Raw genomic sequence first — 15,717 nt, 5'->3', positions numbered from 1 at the left:
TTCAGCTGATAGCCCTCCTCTTCGAGATGCTGTGGCTCCCAGCCACTTATCTCTCCAGCAATTTATCATTCCAAACCCAGGGACTGGTTTTGACAACTGTGCCTTAATCACTGTTGTTTTTTTCAGAAGAAGTTAATTAGATTAACTTCTTGAAGTATATTCCCATACAAGAGAAGGCAAAAAGTTCACCTATTCTGGCTTTCTCTTTTAACTGTTATTAGCATCAAGGTGTTAGCTTTGGTCAGAAACCAGTGCTGCTGCTGAATGCACCAAACTCGAGCTCTCCACATGCTGGAACATGTGGTTTACTCAGTGGTGAGGAACCTGATAGGGCCCAGGTATGAGGCTAATGAATGAAAGAGCTCCCGTTTCTGTGCAAACTCCTAAAAATAGTTACAAAAATTCTCAGCGCTCTCCTCAGCTTTTGCCACAAGCCCAGGGCCTGCTCACCAAAATCGTTTTGTCATCCTCATTCATCACCCTGAAGTAGGTTGCAAAGTTTTGACCGACCAGAGCGTGCTTCTGGCCAGCACTTTTTCAAAACTCCAGCAGCTCGTCCCCCAGCTGCCACTGCCCTCCTGGCACACAGGGCGAGAAGCGCGTCCACTGAGCACGGCTGTCTTGACTCAGGGCTGATCTGAACAGAACTGAAGGGGCCTGTGAGAGAAGCCAAACTGTCTCGTTAGAGACTCTGGAAACGACATCTTGCCAAATCTCTGCTGCGAGGCAGGAGGGGGACAGGCACTGTTCTTGCAATCCACTTCTGCACGTTCCTGTTACTTAATTTCAACTTTGTTCGCCCAAAGACAGGCACTACCTTAGCACGCTCTTCTACTTTCTCCTTGGTTTTGCAGAATTATTTTTTTTTTTACACCATAGATATTAAACACAAACAGCACAATACCTGCTGTTAAAGCAATCCAGACCGAGAATAAATCAGAAATATTTGCTTAGTTCCAAATACCTCGATTGTACTGGTTCTAAACTATAAAACTCCAAGTAAAAAGTGTACAGATTCCAGAGAAGACCAGTCTTCCCCATGCTACAAGTCTGCCTCAGCATATAAAAGCAGGATGTTTGCTAGATACATGAAAAAAAGCAACATCTACTGTAATGAACCAGGGGAACACATCTACTACTTTTATTTTAGAATGTTAAAACCAATTTAAAACATATCACAGAGCTGTTGTTCTTGTACCATGAGGTCATTACAAAGAAAAAGCCGTAAACCATCAGTTAAACTGTCACTATTTTTCAGGAGTTGCTGTTTCTACACATAATGTGAAGCGCAACTGTGTCTTTGGGATTCTTGTTTTGGTTTCCTGATTAGTCATTTGCATGGAAATGAAGAAGTTGGGTGTAAAAATTCAGCAGTCATGATCTGACAGCCTGGCAGGAGATATTAGATAAAGAGAGCCTGGGTGCAGGCTGATAGGAAGAAGCCTTACAGCCTAAAGAGGAGCCTACGTTAGAGCCCAGCACACAGCAGAGAGAAGGGAAATGCAGGCACCCAAACCAAGCTGGATCACTCGATAGCAGTGCCTCCACAAACCTCCAAAACCTTCCCAGTGATGGAACAGAACAAGACGCAGAACTTACCAATCTGTGTCGACACATCTTCCAGTGTGTCCCTTGCAGACTGTATCTGTCTGAAACCCCCAAGCATGTCCTGGAACTCAGAAAGGAGCTCTTCCAACCCCTGCATCTGGCAGAATTAAGAAGTCATCTGCCTGACCGTAATAGATGACAGATGCCAAGGCCACATTCATTAACTTCACCAGCAGCTACACACTGGCAGCAGGCTCTCCTGCAGCTCTGGCTTGTCACTTCCTCGTGAAAGTGACACTTCTAGATTTATCCTTGCCCCTCAGCATCCCCTATATATGGCCTACAGGACATGGCCTGTAAGACTTTCTTCTGACTGATCTCAAATTGGCAAGAGAATTTAATCCTACTGTAAACCCTTCTTTTTAATTTCTATTGCAGGAACTGCACACCACTTATGTCTCGGGCAAATGAGAAACAAATGAGAGTTTTGGTCTCTGCAGCTGACGAACTCACAGCTGTCATGAGGCTGCTCTATAGCAGATAACCAATACACAGATAAATCGCAAAATTATTAACCGTGGAAGTGTCGCAGAGCTGGAATTCGAGACATACATAGTGAAATTTAACCTGCTAAACGGCTTCTGGGCAGTGAAAATTCATCTGCACAGCACTGTAAAGGGCCGTGGCCAACAGCAGACCCTTCTGACTGATGGAGAAGCTAAGAGCTGACAGCAGCTTGTAACCAAAAAAGCTTGGGAACCACCGACAGACACCGAGAGCTCTGTACGTAGGCACTGAGTGTGCTAGACTAATACAGCAAGAAGATTAAAGCATAGCTACAACTCCTAGTCTAGATAAAACTGGAAGATTAAAGATCACGTTGTAGGTGTGTAAAATGTTACCACTCCTTTCATTAGAAGTCAATCTAGAAAGGTTTCCATTAGGCACCGCTGTGATTACGAACATGCAAAACGGTATTTTAATCCCAAAGGTGGTGGTGTCCTGGGAGAAGAGGCAGGACTACTCAAAGATTGTCTCAATTTGTGGCACACACCTGCCAGAAAGCTTGGCAACACTGACACTGTGTTGATTTTATCTCTCAGATATTTAGTGCAGAACCTCCGATTATTTAAAAATTTAGAGATGTTTTCATCTCTCAAAGATACATGATTATAGGTGTTTGTATACAACTGCAGAAATCGGGCTAAATGAAAACAATCTGAAGAAAAGAAGAATGAAGGATAAGAAAAACAGAAAATGGGACACCACCTGTGTTTACTGAAGCTAAAGTATGTCAAACTGACTTGATAATGTATTTTTCAGAAAAAAAAAGGAAGTGTCACATGTGATGAGAACTTCATTAAAATGTTTGAATAACATGACATATAGAGTTATTAGTGAAAACAAGGAGATGAATAGTCAAACTGAAGCTAAGGAGCCGGCTGAAAAGAAGTAATTCATGCACTTGAAATAACAGGTTAAAGAATTTACCTGTGAAGTGCCGTAAAGACTTGTTTTAGCAATGATCTCTGAGTGTTTCTGTAGAGACACTGGCTCACAAAATGCTGATGAAAAGGTTAAGATGTATCATCAGCACAATGCATAAAAACAAAATGACTTGAGAATTGGAGTCCTAGGAACAGAACGAAATTCACGGGAAATCCAACAATATGAAGTAAAACCTTGGCATTATGTACCAGGGAGCTAGTAACGGACTTGAGCTATAATCTGGAAGCTAATTAGTTAAAAGTGACTTTGGAGTAAGATCTCCACACTACTAAATTAAACGGAACAGCAAACTGAAAGGCCTGCAGAACAACCAGACTACTTTAATACCTCATTTTTTCTCAGGTCAGTATCTATTTTAACCTCCTGAAAGGTTCTCAAGAGGGTTTTGGGGTGTGGTTTACTTCACTGAGCTGCTCCCCCTTAACATGTCTGTGAAGTAAACTATGCCTAGAACTCTTCAGAGCATCTGACTTAACCCGAGGATGCTTCAGCTAGAAACATGTACTAGCTAGAACTGATAGGGCATACATTCAGCGCACTGATCAGCAAGACGGCTCTTAATCTCAGGATCTAATTAAAAGAAGAGATTACGATAATCAGGGCAGTACAGCAGTGTGTGCCGTATGTAAACTGTTGATCTGACGCCACTGACTGATTTTACACAAGAGCTAGAAGATGTTTTTTGAAACCATTTACAGATACATAAAGACAACAGAGTCACTTTCTTAAAAGACTCTGTAACTTTCTACATAACTGAGGTTCGCTGGCTGTGACAAATCCCATGTTTGGTGCAGCAGCTCAACTCTTAAATAAGATTTATCTGGAGAGAGTTTAAAACAGTAACTTTGCACCATTCTGGTGCAGACCGGGCAAAGAGCTTCAGGAACGCAATCAGGTACAATATCCTGGCTAGTCTTTATTCCTGACGACATGCAAGAAACTCCACACATTTTCATAGTCCTGTATTCCACCCCCGCACACCCTCCCCCAGTCTTGTTTTCCCTAGCGTGGAAAAGTTTTCCAAGTTTTGGTGCGATCATCTGAAGTCAGTTCTTTCAGAGGACAGAATGTTACCACTCACGACTTCAAAGGACCCAGATTTAACCTGTTGCCTTTTTGAAGCTGCAGTGCAAAGTATAAACTTTATGTGCCTAATATAGCTTTCACGTGGTTGAATAAGCAAACTAGATAAATGCCACTTTCCCCAGCTTCCAGCACTTTGAACTCTCATTGTAGGAATCTCACATTAGTGTTCCATATAACACATAAAAGCAAATTTTCTGACAGTACTTAAAACTGAGGCTCATTTAACAATACAAGCAGTAACTGCTAACAGGTCTTGTTATATACTGAGTTACATTTATTCTCTTAATAAAAATTAATGTGCAAACTTCACTAGATAAAACCTTTTGAGGTATTTCACAACAGATTCACTGCCTTTCAGATTTCTGTTTTTCACCAGTTCTCTGAAAAAGCACATGACCAAACTATTAGACTGCTGGTTTAACAGTGGTTTGTCCCGAAAGCACATGCTGGAGATGTGTCTGCCATCAACGTATAAGCTAACCTCTGTTTGGGTTGTTTTTCTACTAGAATAAAAGCAACAAGTGAATTCACAGTCCTCTTCATATCCTCACGTAGGCAAGCCCCACAGAATGTAATCAGATGACACTGAACGGACTGATGTGTTATATCCCCGAGGCACACGTTCAAATTTAACCACTCTTTCCATGACAGTGTTTGTGCATAATTTTTGTGTGATCTTAATACCTTCTTTACACTTTTGCTCCGTGCAAATTCAGGTTGAATTTTTCCCAAATGTCTCAGTGCAGAAAAACCACTACATGACCGTTTCCCACCCCGCGTAATAAAAAGCGAAGCTTCTGTTTTATAGTCTTTGGTCTTTAACAGCAGTACAAACAAATGACACAAAAGAAAAAAAAAAAAACACCAACAAAACCCAAGTTGAACGTTAAATTCTTCTAAGTACTGCAAATTGCCAAAAAATATCCTAAAGTACTTTTATTTGTCACGTGTCAGCAACTTTCTAGTTTAAACTAATTCCAGAAAGCTATTTTTTCTTTTTTTACCATGGCTACCCATAGCATTTCACTCTTCACTTTCAGAAGCTCTGCAAGCACATCAACATAAACTTATGAAAAATGTACACCAGAAAGACTACTTTAGCCAACCTCCCAAATTAGTTACAAAAGCAAAAATCTCCAAGCCCTTTTTGGTGTTACCACGTGAAAGAAATACCAAGAAAAACAGCATGGGTTTTGTATCTGCATATCAAAATATTCTAGTATGGTTCAAGATGTTCTTGGTAGCACTACTGCAGTAGATCCACAAGAGTCAAAAGAAAAAAAAAAAACAACAAACCTTTCTGTGCTTCCTCACACACGTATACACCTATTTACAGAATAGTGCCAAGTCCTACTACATGTCTTTGAGGAGAGAAAAGGGCGCATGCCCCGTTTTCAGGCAGAAAAGGGTCGATTTTGGAGACCATTTTAATTGACAGCAGAGTGAAAACCATGCTTGGAAAAGAAATTACTTCTTCATTTCCTCCAAGACAAAACCAGGGCCTAACTGCATGCCTTATGCCCCAAGAGCTGCCAACAGCAACCAGACTTTGGTAGCTGAAGAACCCCTTCTCTCGGCTATCACCCCCAAGGCTGTGCCTCCTACGTTATTGTGCACAAGGCTTTAATTTTTGTCACTTGGAAATGACAAACCTGTCTCCTCATTTTACAGAAACAAACGACTGTAACTGCATATCACAATCATGAGGTTTGTGACAGCCAGATTTGGCTAAGTGCTAGTCTTTACTAGTTCAGCACAAAGCTTACTTGTCAACCGATTTGTTGTTTGAAGTATTCAGGTTTATTACAAAAAATGACAGCTTTCCTTCTCTCACTTTTATTCCAGATTAGCAAGGAAGCATTATACCTTAATGAAATCTACAGTAAGGAGAATAAATGAATTTTTCTGAAGTCCAATGCAAATCTTAAGTCTCCCTGAAGCGCGTTAGCCCCATTAACGCCCGCAGTGCTGGAAGCCTGCGCTGACAAGCAACGCCACGGAAAAACCTGCGTAAAGAGCAAAGGGGAGAGATCAAGGCAAAGTCACACACCGTGCACCATCTGAAGAGGCGAAAAGGCATCGCTGATCCAGACAGCATGGACCGCGGCCAGCTAGTCAAGGTGTCACAGACATACAAACAAGCAGCCACCTTTCGAACGGAAGCGGCTATAAAGAATCCTGAACAAGTCCAAGCAAGGCAGGAATGTGGTTGTGTCATCGCCCTTTTAGCACTATGTGTACCCTTTATTTTCCTAATGACTCATTTATGCAGATAAACTTAAATGCCTAAAAGGAGTTCTTCTTGGCCCCCAAAACTAAAAATCCTTGTGTTTATCCACAGATCACCTTATCAGGTGAGCAGCAACTCTACAGGCTTTCTAACTTGCTTCCCTTGTATGGCCAAACCTGGACTGGCAGAAGCATATCTGTGGTTCAGGCTGGGGATAAGGAGAGTTTTGGGTTTTTTTTTTAAAGCCTTTAGCATCTTTACTAACATTTCACAGAAACTTCTCAGAGTAGATCTTTCTTAACAGGGCTATTTAGGCTATTTATCCACTTAAAAAAACCCCCAACAACCAACCAAAACAAGACACTGAAAGAAAACTGCAGAAACTGTCAGACCTGCAGAGCTCCAACACTATGTAAATACCTCTGTTTAACATGAGACTAACTTGCCCCTTAACCCACTAGTGATTTTCAAACCCACTAGTGATTTCTAGGGCTCCTGGGTTTCCATAGAACATGGCATCTTTATGCTTCCAAAACCTTCCAAAGGACTTTAATCTGGCAAGTACCCACCCTCATTGCAGCTGTTCTATAAAGCACTCTTGGTAACATCCAAATAGAAAATAATAATATCCAAATAGAAAATACACTACCATCTCTAGCTAGATTTACAAACTAAGACCTTCTTCAATATCTGTAACTATTTCCAGTAAAGTGGTGCTCGCTACAATTACTATGTTCACTTGTACTTTTGAATATAAAATATTACACACAGTAAATGTTTATAATGTTATCACAGATGAGCTACAAAGCGTCCTTTTATTAGAAAGCATCTCTTAACGCTCTGAAAAAACTGCCTTCATTCAGTCTTCTGGGGTAAAGCAAGCAAACAAATGTTGTGGTCAAATCACCTCAAAACAATATAGCAGAGCTCAAAGAAAAAAAAAAGTCATGTAGAACAGCCTCCGCAGACAGATGTACTAAATAGACTGGGACAATACAGCTTGGAAAAGGAAAAGAAAAAAAAAAAACAACAAAGAGAGAAATCTGAGAACACAGAGATCTATAAAATTGCAAATGAGGTGGTGACTGGAAAAAGATTCTTTATTCTTTCTCATACTACAAGAGCTAGGAGGCACTCAATGAGATTACCATTCATTGGGTTTAAAACAAAAAAAATAAATACAAACAACCCCAAACCCAGGAATTATTTTTGCACAAACTGTGGGATTCATCACACAGCATACTGTAGAAGCTACAGGTATAAACTGTTCAAAAGGCTGAGGCAAATCCACAGGTGACAGGTCCAACAGGCACTACGAAACACGGCTGTCAGCACCTACCCTCCAGCTCAGGCCACCTCCAAACCCTGCGCCGCTGGTAGGTGCGCCGAGGAGCGATTACTGCGCTGCCTGGGTAGGCTCTTCCACTTTCCCCCTAATGATTTCCTCCTGGCCACTGCCACAGACCACATGCTGAGCCCGACGCACATTTTGCAGTCCTTATTATCCCATCGTTCACGTACTCTGATAAACCTGTTCATGTGAAATAATTATTTCCCCAGCTCTAAATTGGAATATATTAAAAACGCGCTATCTGCAAATAATGCACGGTTTAAGTCACTTCCTTAACTTGATTAAATGGAACGTAAGAATTAAACGAAATGCCGAGAGATTACAATTCCTCTCTTCCCATCCATCCGCGCGAATGCCATTTTATTGGGTTTGTCGTTCGTTTCCTACCACCACCATTTCATTTAGGCACCTTGTACAGAGCAAAACTAGACATTTGTTTTCATCCAGTGAAACCGTTAGAAGAATCAATTTGATCTCCAAGGCAAGTTAAGAGTAATGGACTCCTATGTTTACTTAGCAATAAGTATACAACTATTTAATTAGATCTATATGCCAGAAACTGCATCTTTCGAGGCAACAGCAGCCACCACAGAGAGTGAGGCGTTTCAGCTACTTACATAAAACAGGGTTTTCAGTAATTTTTCTCTGCTTACAACTGCTGAAACGCTAACCACCTACTTCCATATCAAAAGGCTACTACAGGTAGAGGCACATCTCCCACCCTGTTTTGTTCCTGCAATCTTACACAACGCTTTTTCAAAGAAACAAGCGATTAAGTTGCTGCCCCTTTTCAGCCACACACGATTCCAAGACTGATGTCACATTTCAAGTGACAGACTGTGAACGCACTCTGCAACCATGGCATTTAATTTTGAAGTCAGCACTTGACACATTGAAGTATTTGGAATTCCTTAAGTCTGGCTGTCTGCACAGTTGCATAATTTGAGCAGGGATAACCTACTTACAACCGGGCAAGATAGAAGAATGTCAACAGATGATCCCTTCTACATCAAGGGACATCTCCTTCCCCGTCACGTGCCAGCAAAAGCATCACTGCTTTGTCACAGTTTGACTTTCTTCTTAAGCTAGCGGAGTACAACGCCTAAACGCAGCGAAGTTACACGTATTGCCAGATCTTCTCGTAGGAATATACTCAAACGTTCCCAAAGCCCACTGAAAAAGGAGTTTACCAGATGTAAGAGACAGCGCCCAATACGAGCGCAGAGCGCCCAAGACCTTCTCCTCATCGGTGACACACAAACACCATTCACCTCGCAGCGCAGGCATCACACATCCATTCACGAGGACGTAAAAATAAAAAGCCTCCTTCAAACAAGGCACGGGACACAACTGAAAATAACGTTCGGCCGCTTGTTCAACCTCACACGTGGGGGAAGCTGTATTTGATTTTGATCCTCTTAGCAAACAGCTGACCAGACCCTCCTAGCAGCACACATTCTCTACAGGCACCGCAGAACGAAACCACCCCTTTTAAAAGTTGCCAGAGTTTATGATTAACCTCCTGTTGCAACAAACATGGCAAGGATTCAGTTTCACTTGCTGACTACTTCTCTTACGTATTACAGAAGAAATACATAGGGACACTCCCCCCTCTCCAAACCTCACAGTCACAAGAAGAGGAATTCTCTCACCCTGTAAACAAAACCAGCGCGAAACCTTCTGTGTGGGAAAGCGAGCGCGATCCTCCCTCCTGACAAGCCAGCATCCGCACAACATCCACCTGGGGAGACTAAAGTAGGGCTGGAAATTCCCTTCCCCTGGAAAGGGACTGCTCAGAGTGTTCGCACCAATTAAAGTTTCGGATTAAAACCAGCTGTTTAAATAGAAGTAGTCCCTAGGGAGAGACACTTAGAGCATTGTAACTGGTTTCTGGTATAAACAGTTTTACATCAATGGAGGCATTTATACCGGTAGAGCTGTGTCTAAGTTAGCAGGTTAACACTTGTTCAGCTCCAGCTCCTTAAATAGATGCACTTAAACCCAAGGAAGGTCTCCAGGTGCATCACACCTTGGATCTGCGTTACATGTAGACGTCAAGCTGCAGTAAGAGACCTCAATGGCAGAAGAAAAGCACATCACACTCAAAATACCCTAAAAGACTCCCGGACGCGACCCGCCTGCGGTAAACAACACGTCACCTCGTCTATGAAAACATGCTGCCAGAGCCGGGGATCAACTCGGGAGGTGAACTGGGTGACCTCCACCTGGTTAAAAGCTAAATGTACTAGACACCCCAAGGATAAATACAATAAGAATTAAAAAAGGGGAAAAGGAAAAGCCTCATGTCAGGCAGAAGCAGAGAGAAAGCAGGGGCAAACATGTAACTGGGAAACTGAGAAATTCCCCACGTGGGCATGGCAAACCAAGGACCTCCTCACGTGAGGGAAATAATGAAAGCAGGAGAATTCTAGAAACATCAGAATAGATGTTGGGCTGGAGAAATTATGTATATGACCGGAAAAGAGAAACTGAATATATTTTAGACCCACGGTTTCCAGCCTGGGATCCGCAGGTACCTAGGAAGTACACAGATGACTTCTTTTTACTCTGGCGGACTGCTCAGCAAAGAAAACCCAAAAGTGGAAGCAAAAAACCAAGGTAGGCTTAACCTGACCGTATCGCACTGCAGCATCAGCAGGGCACGGGAAGAAAACAGGTTGAAAGTCTCAGTCATGAAAGATGTAACAGGCAGCCATGAAGCGCAGCCAAGGAGAAATAAAACATGGGTAAGAAGGGGTGACCTCTCCAGCACGTGTAGCAAGGAAGTGCTACGGTCTGGGGGCAGGCACCGAAACAGCTGCTGCCGGGTGTCTGCGGGAAGATGCACGACATGAAAGGACAAACAGTGGAAACCTTCTCCCTGGAAGCGTGGAGGAGAAATGCCTGCCTGCCTGCCAAAGGCTACCGGTGAAACGCTGCCGGCGCCCTTCCTGCAAACACGGGCATCGCGGGGTGCACCGGCTTTGGGGGGGGCAGTCAGGGGGATAACCCTGGTGTGTGTTTGTAGGAGGAGACAGACCCTTCCTCATCACTGGGCAGAATAAAGCTCCACAGCGCAAAGAAGAGGTGGGCTGGAGCAGTCATCCCTTAGGCTTTGGTGGAAGATATCCGCATGTCTATTTGGGTGGGGAAAAAAAAAACCAACAAACAACACACAAACAACTTTGCAGCTTTTTGTAGACAGGAAGAAGCCTCCTGGGGTGTGTGTATTTAACAAGCTGTGGTGTTCAAGCACGGAGGTATTCCCCAGCACACCTGCGTGTGGAAAGAAGTACAGCGGATTTTGGAAGGCAGCGGTACCCTTGCCCTGCGCGTGTGAAAGGAGGCAATAGGCTCTTGGCAGGCGAGAAGCAGACTATACCCCCGCTCCACCATCTGTCAGTGTTTATGTTTGCATATAGGAAAATAACCCCGAATACATGGAAAGAGAGCAGAAAAACATGCAACAGATCTCGGCGGATGAGCGCTACGATATCCTCACGGTGCACGGACACGGGTGCAGGCAGAGGCCCCTGGCAGATGGGCAGTAAAGAACAGGCAGAATGGGGTGTTGTAGGGGAAAAAAAAAAGCCAACAAAAACAACAACAAAGGGACAGCAAGCTTTGCCTAACAGCTAGTGGGAATCCCGCTTTCCCTCCCATCAGCCTGCGGTGGGAGGCAGCAGGTATCCCGCTGGGATGCAGGAGACAACACAACTCCCCCCACACCCCCTCCCCCCCCCTTCCCAAAACTACGTTGGCGTGAGCCCAGGCAGCCGAGTGCACCCACGGGCTTCGGCTGGCAACGCAGCGCGTCAACACCGGGCAGCACAATGCCCCCCCGGGGCTGCCCGGAGAGGACAAACACACCCGCCCTCCCCGGGAGTGACACGGTCCCCCATGGGAGGGGGACACACGTGCGGAGGAAGCGCACCGCGCAACAACACACACACCCCCCCCTCAGCCGGGCAGCCCCGGGGACGCCGGTCACGCCAGACCCACCCCTCGCCCCCCCCTCCCGGGAAACCCGCGTGCACAGCGCGGCGGCGGGAGGGGTGTGGGAGGGGGAGAGGGGGACGGACCCGCGGGGTGCAGCAGTCAAAGCCCTCCCCCGGGTGGGCGCCCGCCTGCGCGCCGTCCCCCGCCCCTGAGGGGAACCAACGGCCGCCGCGCCACCCCCCCACACCCCACAGCCCCCCCCGCGCCCCCGCCGCAGGCCCGGCCGCGCTCCCCGGTTACCTGCGGTCGGTTGGGGGCCGGCTGGGCCCGGCGTGCGCGGGAGGCCGAGCCCCCTATCTGGGGCCGCGCCGGGGCCCTGCCTGGGCCATGACGGTGGACCGGGAGGCGGCGGAGGAGGAGGAGGAGGAGGAAGAAGAGGCCGCCGCCGCCTCCCCCTCAGGCGGCGCGCGGGGGGGGGGGGGGGGGGGCCGCGCGCGAGCCCCCCCGCGTGAGGTGTGCGGGGGGGGGGGGGCCCGGGGGGCGTGCACGCGGCGGCGCGCGCTGGCCGGCTCGCGGGGAGGGGAGGGGCGGAGGAGGAGGAGGAGGAGGAGGAGGAAGGGGGGGACGGGGGGGGGGAAGGGGAGGGGGTTCCCGGCCGTCCGAGCTCCCGCGCGCCGCGCCGCCCGGCCGGGCACTTTGTTTGTGTCCCAGAATGCACCGCGGCGGGGCGGCGGGGGCGGGGCCGCGGCGGCGGGGAAACGGGGGGGGGGTGGAGGAGGAGGAGGAGGAGGAGGAGAAGAACGGAGCGCATGCGCAGTGCGGGGCGGCGGGACCGGCCGGGACGGGCACCCCGGGGCTGGCAGCGCCGGCGACGGGGCGTTCCGGGGTGTGCGCGGGCCCCCCCACCCCTACACCCCCCTACACTCCCTTCCCCAGCGTGTGTGTGCCCCCCCGTGACCCAAAACCTTGCAAACTGCCCCTCAGTTTTCATCCATCCCGATCAAATTTAGAGCTGACGAGTCTCGAATTAATCCGCCCCTATAATTTGCTCCAAATCCGCGCCAAATCGGGGTAAGCATAGCTTAATTTAACGTCATTAGCGCAACCATTTCCTCCATGGCTTGTTTTACGGTGGGTTGTTGGGGTTTTTTTTGTTTTTTCTTTTTTTGTCGGGCTTTTTTTTTTTTTTTTTTTTTTTTTCGTGATGAGCGCTCGCTAAATTGAAGCAGGAAACAGATTGAAAGGCCGCCGTCCAAAAATGTTAATCAGCAGTAAAAAATTTAAAACCGGCCCCTGGAAAACGCCACACTGCTCCGTCGGCAAAAAATAATAATAAAAAAAAAATCAGAGGCCAAACTCCCTGCGCTGTCGTAAAATCCCTGGGACCGTTTTAGCTGATTCCTTGCAAAATTGGGGAGAGAATCAGAGTCCCAGAAAGCTCCAGGGTTGGACTTTCTGCTGCAAAATTCTCCTTTTGCTTCCTCTTATATTGACTTTATGTTGCAAACCTGACACGCGGCCGCCTCCCGTTGCAATCTACTGTGCAAAGCAGGAGCAAAATAGCACTGATTTCAGGAGGCTGCACGTGCTCCCGCTTTAATAAGACATAATTTGCAAGGAAGAATCTGCGCCTGGCTAGCCATGGTAACTCCTGAATCACAGAGGATTAATAAAAAAACTCAAGCTGCCATCCCTCGCCTTCAAAATGCTGCTCTGAAAAGTGTGGGGCTGGGCGTGTTTGATGGTGAAACTGTTGGAGATCGAGTGATTTTAGTCAACCGACGGCTGTATCCTGCTTGAGATTTGCTCGGAGCAGGCCACGGGCTTTGCACAGGCGGGAAATAGAGTCCAAACTACCCAAATTTGTGTCTGGAAGACAGTAAAATTCAGCGTGGTCTATGTCCTCACCGTGCTTCGGCAAAATAACAGAATCTTCCAAGTAAAGCATTTACACCAACAGCCTTTAAACCTGCTACGTGTGGCCTGGAAATAAGCCATAAAACTGCACAATGAAGCACCACGTTGACTTTCTTTTTAAGGAATTAATTAATTTCACATAAACATCCCGAGAATAAAGCACGGCCCCAGCGTCAGGCGAGCGATAGGGCTGCAGGTACCCGGCTGGGACACCCAGGCTTCCCCAGGAGCAGAGCTGAGCTCGGGGTGCTCGACCGGTGCAAATCAGCGTCCAGAGGTTGGATTTCCCTCCAAATCCACGGCAATTCCCCCCAAACGCAAGGCGGGGAGGTGCCCTGCGCACGTGTGCATTGATTTCCCCCCCAAAAATCGCCACATCTTTGGCGGTTTAAACCCATCCTGAAAGAAAAAAAAAAAAAAGCCCTTTATTTAATTTCTTTCTCTTTCTCCCTTTTCCTTACAACCTCCTGGAAAGGCACACCCAGCTCCCGGCCGGCGTCTCCGCGTGGCTCGTTAGGTTTCCAATTAACGGCGGGGCGGGAAGCCACTGGGTTTGGGATACGGAGTGCATCATCACCGCGGAGGAGCATATCGTCCTCCCCAGCCTGACTCCAATATGAATTTCTTCTCACTCCAGCAGAAGAGGCTGTTTTATTAATAACAATTTATTAGCCCTCGATACCTGAAGAGGTTCTCCAGCGATTCCCAGAGCCACGTTTGCTGGAGTAAATCAGGGAGGGAGACGTATTGATTTACGCCTGCTCGGGTTTCCTAAGCTACTGGGTCATCCTTTATTACTGTTTGCTTTTTCTGCGGAGTTGCAGTTTCTCAGCGAGAGGCGTTGCAATGAATTGCCGAAATGCCCACTCCCGGTGTTTTTGTGGTAAGGGGATTTGCCCTTACGCACGTTTTTACAACATTGTGGCCTCGATTTGTGGACACAGATGGAGCAACGCTGATATAAACCCTGAGTAATTCAGTGGTAAATCTGGTCTGTGCATCTACTGCTCATTTATAGCGACACAGGGACTTCAAGGAGTCCCTTGGCTGAACTGGCTGGAATTTGATGAGTATAAAACACCAGTGGGAAAATGAGGAGAAAGCTTTCAAAGGGTGACCCGTAGCCTCCACCTTTGGCTTTTAAACAGGATGCAAGCTGCCGGAGCCGGGGGTGCTTAGCAGCACGGCCTGCATCGCTTTCAGGACTTGCTGCCTCACCGCGAGGAAGGGGTTCCCATCTGCAGCACGATGGATGCAGCTGGAGGCTGTGCCATCCCCTCAAAGCCCTCCTGGTCTGTCTAAACAGAAATTGCGGTTTCCCATCCACCCAGGAGACACCCAGCTACCTCTCCCGCCCATCCCTGGTGTCTGGCTCCGCACTTTAATCCTTGAATCTCTCCCTCGCTTACCCCATTCAAGCATCCAGAACGTGCAGTTCCTGGCTGGAGGCTGGTTTACCCTCTTTTTGCAGCCTGTGGGATACATTTCCCTTCGCTTCAGTGGCTCCTGGAGCAGCTCCCGTGCTGCTAGGAGCTGCTTTCCTGCTCTGGGCAGCTGCATCCCTAACGTTGAAAGCAAATGACACCTTCCCAGCACAGCCTTCCGCTCCCCTCCCTGACCTTGACACCTCCGGAGGAAAAACCTCTTTGCTCCCACCCTCGAGGACTCTGCCTCCTCCTTAATTTACCACCGGTGTGCAGGAGTGGTCTCGTCTCCATCCTCCTGCCTGTTGCAGTCTCCAGGGCTCAGTTAATTTGCTTTAGTTCAATCCTGCTGACTTCTCTCTTTGGCAACCCCTGATTTTTCTCCTGGCAGTGGGAGGATCTGGGGTTTATGACCTGGGAGCGCTTTGCCTGGTCCTCAGTGAGTGCAGTCCTGGGGTTAAAGCATCCTGGTTGGCAGGAGAGGAGGTTGTAGCAGGCAGTTTAGGAGAGGAACCTGGTATCTAAGATGCTCTGAATCGCAACAGCCCCTCTGAAATGCCATCACCCAGGAGCTCTGGGAACCAGACCACTTGCTTGGGTGACTGAGGATGGATTTAACAGGTATCTATATGAAGAAAGAGAGGTCTAGGAGAGCAGAAGGGTCGTAAGACTGAGGTGGATGAGCTGAGTACAGGATAATGGCAGAAAAAGGA

The 15,717-nt window shown here is 47.2% G+C and overlaps 1 protein-coding gene across 5 annotated transcripts in view; it reads right to left on the bottom strand.

Annotated features, from left to right (window-relative positions):
* ZBTB44 (zinc finger and BTB domain containing 44) overlaps nucleotides 1-12,135 on the bottom strand; it is a 41,664-nt gene extending 29,529 nt beyond the window's left edge. For 4 of the 5 annotated variants that reach the window (XM_074851170.1, XM_074851173.1, XM_074851174.1 and 1 more), the window contains exon 1: nucleotides 11,964-12,135. The gene's annotated coding sequence lies outside the window, so the exon portion shown is untranslated. Of the gene's footprint in view, nucleotides 1-1,599; nucleotides 1,718-11,963 lie in introns of those variants that run through there. The other variant, XM_074851172.1, reaches the window with a different exon arrangement.
* Between the last annotated feature and the right edge of the window lie 3,582 nt (nucleotides 12,136-15,717).

The sequence above is a fragment of the Strix uralensis genome, chromosome 26 (assembly GCF_047716275.1).
Source record: "Strix uralensis isolate ZFMK-TIS-50842 chromosome 26, bStrUra1, whole genome shotgun sequence".
In the NCBI taxonomy this organism is placed as follows: domain Eukaryota; kingdom Metazoa; phylum Chordata; class Aves; order Strigiformes; family Strigidae; genus Strix; species Strix uralensis.
This window is presented reverse-complemented; position numbering and strand designations above follow the sequence as displayed.